At 39.5% G+C, this 12,367-nt stretch overlaps 1 protein-coding gene across 2 annotated transcripts in view; it reads right to left on the bottom strand.

The window, feature by feature from the left end:
• Positions 1-12,367, bottom strand: part of erbb4b (erb-b2 receptor tyrosine kinase 4b) — a 308,590-nt gene that overhangs the window by 211,194 nt on the left and 85,029 nt on the right. The gene's annotated exons all lie outside the window — the stretch shown is intronic.

Genomic DNA, 12,367 nt, shown 5'->3' with positions numbered 1-12,367 from the left:
GACTTGTTCTGAATACTATAGGCATGCAACAATTGTCAATAAAATAGTGAACTGTTCGGTATGGCATCCACGGTTCAATACTGATTTTTGAATTGCATTTTTTACAGTTTGGCGGTAAACTAGCTTCCATGCATTGTATTTCTTTCTAAATTGGCTCTGCCTGTGTGCCTGTGAGTCAGTGCGCAGGGATGGATAAACCCTGCCAATTGAGTTAAAAGCCGATCACCATGCACTAAAGTTTGGTGAGGCGGACAACAACATTAGATGTGCGACTGTGGCTCAGTTGGTAGAGTCGACATATCTCAATCGGAAGGTCGAGGGTTCGATCCACAGCTCCTGCAAGCAACATGTCCGATGTGTCCTTGTGCAACCCCGAATTGCTCCTCCTGCAAACAGGTGTGAATATGTATGAATGGAATAAGAAACCCGATGGCCATAAAACCATCCATCAGTTTGAATTGGTGTGAATGGGTAGGTGTGACCTGCGGTGTAAAGGCGCTTTGAGGAGTCAGAAGACTAGAAAAACGCTATACAAGCTTCAAAGCTCAAGTCCATTACCATTACTTTTAGCATGGCTAGTAGTGAGGAGCGAGTTACAACTTGAGGAAACACCGCTGTCTTAAGGAAGAAAAAACTGTGAACAAAAAAAAAAAAGACCGTCTGTTTTACACGTATCGCCAAATTAAATGGACACATTTCCAACATTACTTTACACCTGCAGCACTATCACCCAGTAATATGACCCCAAACTTCCACCAGATCCGTGTGCATTGCATCATCATTGCTCGATGGCTCTGTGCATCCTCGTCCGTCAACACCCACAAGCTGCGTTCCCCGTCAGCTGGAGTGCAGAAAGAAGGAAATCCTGCGGGAATTTTACAGGTTCATTGAACTGTGGGCTGACTGTGTTGTTGCATCCCTACTAAATACTGTTTATTAACAATTCAGCAAGCTACCACTGAGCCACAACAGCAAATATAATATATACCTTGAGCACTCTCTGATTCTATCTGTGACCTATAACCTCAGCTGTATTGACATTCAGTATAACAGCAGTGTCTCGTTATTCACTGTTTAAAGCAGATAAAATAAATAAATACAAATAGACTGTTTCTGAGGTTAAAAAAGGCTCTTGTTCAAAACTAGTAGTCAATACGAAACATAGACCTAGATAAAAAGGACCTGCTCTCATCACCAATGATTTGATGTCCAGCTCTTGGGATGTTGTGTTGTTCTTGTGGCTCTTAAAATAACATCCTAAAATACTGCTGAGATAATCTCTCCCTCAAACACACATCAAGGCATCTGCATGCAGCCCACAGCAAGCCCTACATTTACATTCAAGGATGATAATGTGGGAGTTCTTTTTTTTTTTTTTTTAATTGGGGTGAGTTCATCAGATTGACAGACAGGAAGAGAGAAGAGAAAGAGAGGAGCTTTTAGCTTCCCGTCCTCTTTTCAGACAACCCTCAGGAGCGTCCAGACGAGAAGGTATTCAAGTGCTAAATCCCTTTAATCTCACACATCAAAAAGCAACTCACTTCCAGCACTTAGCTGTCTGAAGCTACTAGAAAAAAAAAAAAAGTCAGGACCTGCAGCTTCATCTTTTCAACAAAACATGCAGAGTTTTCCAGACGCTAAATCTGGATGCTCTGGTAATATATATGTTTTGTTTGATTATTATGAATCTCATCAAGACAGCACACTTTTATTTTCAAAGAGGAGAACATTCTCTACCTTTACATTTAGTCTGTGAAAACCACCTCTTTGTAACATACTGTGTTTTTCCTCCTGCTTATGTTTCAATGCCGATTTTTTTCATTGCCTTGCCATGTCGCAGACAATACCACCGCATCCCCAAGCCTTTGTCATACAGGCGAGTCAGTCAAATAGATAAATTAGTGTCACTGCACTTGTCCACCTTCCTACTGGGGGTTATCTTCCCTCCGCATCACAGCAACATGCATCATGTTTGATGGCTGCAGGCGACTTTTCATGTCAACTCCAAACTGCCACCAAACAACCCCGGCCTCTAAGCTATCAATCATGGCGCCCTCACACAAATAAACACATGCAATACATTGTCAAACAGTGCATGCATGCGCCTATGTACCCTTATCAGCATGTGCGCACGCACGCACACACCTACACACACACACACACACACACACACACAAATATGGTTTGTACACATCAAATCATACATAAACATAACAAATGCAAGCCTACTGGCACACAGTAACACAGACAATGGGCCTTCAATTTACGATGACTAAATTAGCCAAGCGCTTCTCATGTATGTGCAGGCACTGTAATATCTCAACAGCCAATAAAAAAAGTCAGTCAGGCAGCCTTTAGATTAAGAGCATTTGCAGCTTCACTCAGATGGAGGATTGAACGACTACAAACATGTCAGTCAACGCAGGAGGCTGAGAAGCACACACGCCTGTAATTGCGCAGAACAAAATGTAGATTAATAGACGTAATAAATGTCAACAACAACAACAGATTAGGCTGCGGACAAAATGAATGTGATTGGAAGAGACCGAAGCAAAGAAAGCAACAGTAGTTTTATGCATGTTTTAGTACATAAAAATAACTAAAAAAAATGTAATGCAAGGTTTAAATGAGAAAACTTCTGAATTCTAATGGTGAGTCTGTTTTTGAAAAGTGGCTGAAACAATAACTATAATCCAGAGCCTTTATTACCTTTTTTCTTTCAACCAGTTGGGAATTCAAATGGGCTACAATAATTTGTCTCTTATCTCTTCAATATTCTTTCCATAACCCAAAACACCCCAAATGATAAATGCAGTAATATAACCACAGCCGTGGAACACACATCACACCTCTGAAGAGACAGCTTTTACCCTCAGGCAACCAGAATCATGAACAATGCTTGTGCAATCTAATGCACTGCTCTGTTATTCTGCTGTTTTTATGTCCTTTGAACGTCCTTTCCAGCCTTTTCATGCACTTGGTGCACTTGCATTGCCACAAGCCTTTTCTGCGTTCATTTGACTAGATTAAATAAATACAATCATAGGTACAATGATTTGCATGTTTGTATGGACCACCCCTGTGCGGCTATGAGTTCTTCTAAACTCCTGAGCGCCGGCCTTTATTTTGTTTCAGGGATTAGTGTCGAATTGTTTATATCATTTTCCACACATATAAACCTCAGAGGATCTCAGAATTTACAATGATTAAATTCTAAGATCACAACCTAAGTAATGAATAAATAATGTAAAATAAGTCTTTGAAAAGTTGTTCAACTGGATCATGGGACGTAGATAGAGAAGGAGACATTTGTTTCAGTTTGGTCTGAGATATTCAGTGCTGATCACAGGCCAGTGTCTGTGAGGATGATGAAATATTGGCTTAAGAAATACATGTTCTCCACAGTCACGTACAATTGTATTTTTATCAATAATTATTAATCTGAAATATAGAGATCACTTCTAGAAACTCAGAATGGGTGAAGTTGGCCAAAGGCTTAACCTTCCATGACACAAACATCAGTAACCATGTAGACTGAGGGTAAAATATCTCTTGAATCTCAGTTTTTCTGTTGATTTTCACCCAAATGTTAAATGTGTCATGACAGGAATATATTTACATTTTGAGGAAACAGAGCATACAACAAAGAAAAATGTCTCTTTGTTATATATCCTCTGTTTTAAATTGAGCCTAAATTAACCCTTTGGACCACATTTCTAGTTTATAACAGGCTAAAAAAACACTTTGCAAAGGCGGTATTGGCTTCAAATTGTAAATAGAAGAACATGAAAAATAAATTCAGCCACAAAAACATTTTTTGTTGGGATGCTAATTCGTAAAAATGTAACAGGGCACTCTCATTTACAAAAACTTGTGAACTTACTTTCATGCCCTGTTTTCTCTGACATTTAAGTGTTATAGTTGCAGGATTATATAATGTGAAGAAGTACATAATATGCCTGTACACAAAGCCCACAAAGTCAGGCGAAAATGGTAGCTTTTTGTTTTGGCTGTTCACTTACATGAAAAGCATGTTTGTGTGCGTGAAAATGTACAAATTTGAAAACCGGTTCCAGAATGTCAACTTTTGAAAATGTCTCCGCCGTTGTGTAAACTGGCAATATGCAGTTCCTCTGAAAATGAAGACTTCTTGAACATGCTCATAATGCTTCCAGTCAACAACCATGCTAGCAGACTCCCCAGTTTTGTTTATGCTGCTCACTTTATTGAGTTTAACAAACTTTCTCCAATAAGGTAAATTTACTGCACCAACTACTGAATCGACCTATATAGTATACACCAGCAAAAGGCAATTAGCCATTTTAATACATTTACACTTCAGTTGTAGTAAAACAGCACATATTCATTCTCCTACAAAGTCGCACCACCAACTACTGGCCTGAACTACAGCTTTTTGAATGGTTTCGTTGAACTACGTACACTGTGCTTGTTATCAAATCATTATTGCCTGAATGCAAACCTTTTTTTTTATTTTAATGAAACTTAATAACAAGTCTGTTAAAGTAAACCGTTTCCTTTAAATGTGGCTGTATAATGGATTCAGTTTCTGACTCACACTCATTGATTCATATTTCCTGCATTAGCACCCAGCTATTGATCATACTGGCCGAACTGAGTGATATTGATGGAATCTGAGAGTTTAGAAACATGCTTCAGGAATACAAAAAAAAAAATCCGTCATCATGTTTTCCAACTGATGCTTTATTGATGATTTATTTAAAATGATATTTGATTAGAAATCATACTTCCTCTTTGAGATATACACCACAATTAGGGTTAGTGGAAGGTCAGGGGTTTGACCTCCAGCTCCAGTAGAGGTCAAAAGGAGGCCAAATGTTGAAGTGTCTCTCGACCGAGACACTGAGAGCCTGCAGCTTGTGAAAGAGTTGAATGAAGGAGTCCTGTTCAGCACCTTATGTAGCAGCTATACTGCTATCAGTGTGTGTATGTGCTATGAATAGGTGACATGGCGCCCACAGAGTATGTAGAGATTGGGGTTAATAGAGCTTTGAGTGGTCAGAAGAATAGAGGAAGGCCATGCAAGTCCATTTTAAAGATGCATTATGTCTGCACATTATCAATTGCGAATCCAATAGGAATCTGTTTTATCTGATCGTTAAAGTTTAACTTGATAATGCCAAATGGAGAACGTGTATTTCACTGTGTTCATACAATCTGAGCACATGCGATGATTCAAATGTTTTTGGATCATCAACTCCAGAGAATCAAATGTCCAGCTGGGGATCAATCCATCTAATTGATAGATCATTTACAGTAGCAAACTGTTCCCTTGGCTCCAGCTCTGTGTCTCCTGAATACCAAAGTGTGATTAGTGAGTTGTCAAACATTGTCTTGTGCACTATGCACTTCAGTCACCCCTCCCAATGACTAAAGCTCAATGGAGGTCATCAATCATCTCATGCAACCAGAAGGTTCACATCTGATTGCCACTGTATTCCTGAAGCATGTTTCTAAACTTAACGGCTGAGCTTTTGAGCAACCTCAGAATTAATGGATCTGGTATGTACAAAAAGAGCAGTGCAAGTCTCCTTTCACACTGCACAGGACTTTCTGTGTTGCTCATATGTTTGGTTTAGAACCATGCTGGTAGACCTATGTGGTGCTTTCACTCTTCTTTATAATGATACAGCCTCCAGGAAAGATTCTATTTAAAGTGTCCATTGAGAGTCTGAAGGCTGTTGTTAATGATTGCATTTGAGATGTCCCTTTTATCAACCCAGATGAATTGAGCTGCTGAGTGATGGGCGAAAAAAGAAAAAGAAAAAAAAGACGCACAAACCCAAACCAAGGACTAAGGTGCTGATCGATAGGAGAAAAAAAAAAGCAGCACTGCACATTAGTGTCAACGTAGAAAGAAGACTTGATGCTAGGCACATTGTATTGGCATAATGGGGCATAACTGAGGAGCCAACGAAAAGTAAAAGACCTTCTAAGCTTTGGTAGAAAAGAGCTTGAATAAAAAAAAACTGACAGTGGAGACTATATTGGCAACTGCATGAGATATCTGTGGAGAAAAAAAAAAGTCCTCGGACAGCACAGGGATTTAGAAATGACAAAAGAGTGATATAAAACAGGGAATGAGGGTCTAATAGACATTATTTCAAAATGATTTCTCACTGGAAGTTAGCTGCTCTCAACCCCTTCTGAGCCTTTACTTGCTGGCCCTTCCAAAGACCATATGCTGTCTTTCATCAGGGCAAGACAGCACATTGTTTTAGTTCATTAGAGGGGACATATCAGCCAGGCCTTGATGGGCTGGACTGTCTGTCATCTGCTGTAATGTAACTGGATGTGTCTGTCCTTGTCAAGGCAAGTAGAGCTGAAACAAAAGAGGCAGCCTCTGTGTGGACCAGTGGATTTTTCAGTGATTGCGGTGTGTGTGTGTGTTTGTGTGTGAGTGTGTGTTATACCACTGTTACAGGTACTATATATGAATCCCTTCTGGGTTAAACTTATGCTCGTATCTGTTTTGGTTTCTTACTAAACATCTGAATGAATTTGCACATCATAAGGTATAACTAGTCTTTGCAATGCATTTAAACATGGAGGCTTTCTGTCTTCCTATATCTGCCTCCACAATAATTCATTACTTCACAACAAGGTAAGAAATTAAAAGCAGAACCTAAGGCTACAAGTCCCAGAGGAGGCTTAAAATATGCACAAGTTAGGTGTTCTGTTTACTCATATGCTAATTCTCCCCCCATGCTAAAGCCCACACGTAAAATGGATTTTCTGCACTCAGCTATTAAATAATGAGCTCTTACTATCCAGCTGTTTCTTGCCTTATTTTCCTCTTGCTCTCGTGTGCATGTGTTTATCTCATGTTTATGTACTATTTACTTGATTCTCTTCCGAGGTTTTTGTGCTGCTGAAACAAGCGATAGCTGTTGGTAAAGATAATTTACATTTTAGTGTCTTATTCATGGTGCTTGATGGCTTGTTTACTTGCATTTTATTTTATTGTTATTCCGTTCCTGGAGCTTTTTTTTTAACATCCAAAAAGCCAGATAAGACTTTATTATTTAAAAAGGCTTCATGTAACTTACAAAAATACTGTATTAAACGTCCAAATGATTGATTTGTAGCTGCAAATTACATATATATGCAACTTGCCACGTACATGTATAAATCATTTTTAATCACCCACTCATAAGCAAACGTTTAACTGATGTGAAAATAAATAGATGTTCACTGTCTATCTGTGTCACCTGTATCTGTGTTGACAAAGCTCCAGCCAGTGTTACAAAATCAGCTGTACAAACTAAAAACTCACACATTGCCAGTCTTCACCTGCACAGACAGAGGCTGTCTTCCTCACACTTCTATATCAATGTGCTCTCACAGGTGGACAAACTCATCACACACTCCTGCTCTCAGGCAGTGCCTGCCGAGACTGTTGATGAACAAATGACTTTTGTTGTAGGATTGACAATGAGACACACTGACTCCTTCACAGACTCTCACGTGTGTATGACCACTTATGTCCTCTCTACACGTTATGCCGGTAAACATCCAGTGTTTGAGGGGTGATGTTATTGCTTGTCTGTGTATGTACGAGCACGTATGACGAGTGCGTGAAAGAGAGAGCGAAAGACAGGTTACTGGTGCAGTTCGCCTGACGGCCATGCGGTATCGCGACAAATGCAGTATTTTAGAAAGTTGCAAATAGCACCTTTAAAGTAAGTATTCAGTCAGTCAGGTTTATTCAAAATCTGTGGTGTAATTTTACAGAACGGGTGGCCTGTAATCTGATCTAGTCTTCCTCGGAGTTTCAGGTCTTTGGGCTCCGTTAATTTTTATCCATAAATCTGAAAAAAATGGGTGTTGTGGGGGGCTAGAGACAATCTCAGCTGTCATTGGTTGAGAGGTGGGATACACCCTGTACTGATCACCAGTCAATCATAGGGCTATCACCCTGTATAGTTACCAATTAACCCAACGACTTTAAGGAGGAAGCTGGAGTACTCTGAGAGAAACCTCAATCCATGGAACCTCCTTGCTATGAGGAAACGGTGCTAACAGCCTTCACCACCACGTAGCCCATAGGTAACAGTCAAAATTAAATGATATTTTACCCATTCTTTGAGCTTTTGTTTGCCATCAGGCCCAATCATTGCATTGCAAAGACACTCATTCTCTTCTATACTGTAAGTAAGCTCTCATTAAGTAGAGCATGTTTTTTTTTTTTTTTAAACAGCTTCTTTTTAGCAGCTGCTAAGGATAAAAGTCGAGAAAAGAATCTGTACACATTTTTAAAGAACATCTCTCTGTGACATTTAGGCAGTTACACACTTGGTTAACCAGACTCATAGTTGCTATAATTAATGTGAACACAAAAAAAAAACAAAAACAAAAAAAACGCTGATTGTGCTTTGAAATGCATGACGCATCAGTTTATCCATCTGCCCAGCAGTTTTGTGCAGCATTTTGGGCTGTAGTGTGGGTGGAAGATACAGTCAGGGAGACATAGTTAAGTAAGGTATGTAATTCAGACACAGTGTTTGTTCTGGTAACCTCACTGTGACGACATGAAGTCCATGGAGTCCACTGCACCCAGCTGTTCGACAAGATGTTTTTTCTAGCATGGAACTCCTTCTTAACGACAGTTTAGAAGTTTTAATTTTTCCAACTTTTACCCTGTATGTCAACTCAAGATTATTCCCCAATTAACTGAAGCATTTCTTTAACTCTTCACTGCTTCCTTCTGTCACACATCTCTGAACATCTCTCCCACTGCACAGTAAATGATCATTGACTCCACAGACAAAAGTGCCAGGGGGAAAAAAAGAAAGAAAACATTTCTTGAACAGTGACTTGTTTTCTGTAAGCAGGAGTCAAGGTTTGTCTGTATCACTCGAGTTAGCACCTCTGCTGCTGCTTTCTGCCAAGCGAGACACAAGCTGGGCAGCAGCTTTAACAGAAGAACTCGGCGCCTGCCTCTTTCCCTCTGCATTATGAGCTAAACTTGCGGACTACAAATCAGCTTTGACACTCTCTACATGTTACATAAGGCTAACCAATCCATAAAGCTCTGCACATACGGTATAAATAGAGAAAAGTTGTTCGGCTTTCTAAAACGTTGTTCTCAACTTCAGTTACTGAATGATTTTTGATGAGACATCCAAAGTGTCCCGCTCCCTTTGCACATAGGTATCACAACGATAACTGAAGTGAACAGGGCTGTTGTTACACTTGGCTGCAGCTGGAGAGCTAACTTCAGGAGAGACAGCATTGCTAACCTTGGACATCCTGTTTCCAGACCTCTAAATGGACCAATGTTTATGGTATTGAAGATGAAATGGAGCCATATGGATACAGAATGGAAGACAAGAAAGTTATACCTCATAAACTTAAAAAAATATATATCTTTGGGCTGTACAAATAATGTTACTTATGTAGTCAATCATTATTTACTTGCTTATATTACAGTGAATAATAGGCATTGTGTTTTTAAAATGAACAGAAATCCTATCAGCCGCACATTTTAGCGACATTTATTTTCTTTGTTTATTTGTACAAACCTGTGGCAAGCAACAACAGAATAGGGTCAATCTGTTTTCACGAGTTGCATTATAAGCAGACTAAACTTAGAAGCATATTACTTGAGGTTGAGGTTATAATCAGTGGCTGTCCTAGGGTCTGCCGGGGTCTGAAACAACATTTAATAAGGGGCCCCTCCAACCAGTGTTCACCAGCATTACAGTATGTCTGCCAGTGTCCTGCCCTGCCTGTCTTCCTTGTTTTTCTCTCTTTTATTTATTGTTCACTCCCACACAGATAATTCCTCTTCATTTTCCTAAGCTGACTTTCATTGACAAACTTTGGTTTAAGTTTAGCAGGGCATGGAGAGGGGAGTGATGTCAGATGGGGCGCCTTAGGTAGGTTTTACTGTCAAGGCAGAATTTGCACATTTTCAGCCACTGCTGTGGTGTAAAGTTTGTCAGCCCTCAGTGGCCCCCTACTGTCCTGCAGCCATAAGCAAACGCCTGCCCTGCTTGTTGACAAGCAGCACCTCCGTTTATAACACAGTTTAACGTTGTAATGTAGCCATTTTGATCCCTTGCAGAAAGATTCGTCACATAAATAAGCTGAGTAGGTGGAAGACAGCGAGAGCATTTTCAGTGAACTAAGTCAAATCAGCAGTGTTCTTTCTGTTTAGGTTTTCGCTTTTTATGCAAGAAATAATTCCTTCCAATGGTTTGCATTTAGCGTGAGAGGTATGCTCTAGACTTTTGTCAACCTTGCACATAGAAAACTCCAGACAGCAGCAGGAGGCAGGAGCTTTAAAAAGCTGAACTTGAAACCTTGAAACACTGTAGGCTGGTGTGTTGTTTACCATTCTGCCTTGTCTGGGATGTTTCATACTGAAAGTCATCAAAAGGACAAAAAAAGGCAAAACGGCTGGTTGTATCTAATGTTTCTCTCTGTCTTAGGATACAACCCACTGCTGTTTCGGGGGGAAAATTCCACTTTAGTGACTCAGCAGTTCCTGTGGGCGGAAAAAGGATCACAGAACTTCAGGGGAAAAGTAGCTTATACGTTGCTCAGTTGGGGGAAACTAAAATATGCATCAAACATGGGAGCTTTTTATCATATTCCTCATTCAAAAAGTTTGGTAAACTAGCTCCTGAAGGTTTGAGAAGCATTCAAGAAAGGTACTGGTAATCAGTTGGCTGCTGTTAGTGCTATGCTTTGTCATAAGAAATCACAACCATCTGTTTTGTTTTTGAATATGTTTAAATATTGTTGTAGTCTGCTATTTATTTGTCAGTTGCTTCTTGCCATTGTCTGGCTGCAGGTTTATTTATGAAGGGGTTTGGACAGGTTTCTCCCCCCCCCTCTCTGACTGTCCTATGTTTGTGCTGTTTATGTTTTTGTGAAATATTAAAAAAAAAAAAAAGATAAAAAAAAAAGAAATCACAACCATGACAACTATAACAAAGGTGTCTTTGTATGGTTGAGTTAGCTGGGACACTTCTGATACTAAAACTCAAATCACCATCTTATTTCAACTGAGTTCCATGAATGCCTTTTGATTCGATGACTTTGAAAAAAAGGAACAAGAAATGTTTCATTTATGTTGTCCACAAAAGTATTTTGTGAATGTAGCCTGAATAACAATCTGTTGATATCACAATAAGGGCTGTGAGAATGGTTTGGATTCCTGTTCAAGGTATTAATAACGTTCCCCTCTTTCAACCAGCAGATTCCAAATTTTTAACACTGGGACATTTGGGCTTTGGCACCCTGCCATCTCATTATTGCACTCTCATGTAGAATTAACACCGCTGTACAGACACAATTAATTAGAACCCAGCAAACATCTGCAAACCTTCATGAACAAAAGATGGAACTTGCAGTAACATGCACATACAGTCACAAGTACAGACATGCAGCCTCACACTCTCTCCCAGAACACTTTCCTGTATCGTGGAGTGAGATGAAGTGGTTTTGCCAGCAAGGTTTTACTCAGCATGTAGGGTAACATAAAAACTGGCACTCTTCCTCCTTTGGTTGGTCACCATGGAAACCAACAATGCTTGCCTGACCTGCTTTGGAACAGGTGCAGACTTAAATATAGAGACATTCATTGGTCTGCCAGACTATCAATCAACGTGTTACTTCCTACACTGATGTACGAAGGAGCAGGTATTACATTTTTGTAACAAGTGAGCACACATTGATGTTAATGGATGGGAAGACGACAAAGCTTTTACACTAGTAGTTTCAACAACAGGACAGCAGTGACCTTCCACAATAATTAGAGCCTTTTATACAAGGTGTTTTTTTTTTTTTTTAGTTCACAGAGATAGGGATTCTTATTAGTCTTTTATTGTTATCATTTTGAGGGGAAAACTATCTCATCTGTCTCACTGTAATTTCCTACTAGTGAGTGAGAATAATGCCAGGTAGAATTAAATGTGTGAATCAAACTTTAAATTAGAGCTAATTTATCTACTGTTAATCTGTGTTTCAGCAACACTTAATTTATTTTAGATTTCACGATCTGCATAGCTCATATTGTGTCTCTTTCGACTCAGCAAACCACGCAGCTTACACATAAAAACTCAAACATACATTTATAGGCAATTTGTCATTGTAATTGTGTTTTTGTGCCATCACACATGCTCTTTATTCAATTCCAGTGGTGTAATTACATTCTATGTGTTTTATACCTCCAAATATCACTTTCAGCTCACGCATCGACCTTATTTACCCTCGGGGATAGTCACTTTTATCTCATCTCATATTAAACATGCAGCGCTTGATCTGTTGATGTTGCATATGATTGTAATTACAAACTGCACGTGTGAACATGGTGATA

This window comes from Symphodus melops (genome assembly GCF_947650265.1).
Source record: "Symphodus melops genome assembly, chromosome: 12".
NCBI lineage: Eukaryota > Metazoa > Chordata > Actinopteri > Labriformes > Labridae > Symphodus > Symphodus melops.
The sequence above is the reverse complement of the archived record's forward strand: the minus strand, read 5'-3'. Positions and strand labels throughout refer to the sequence as shown.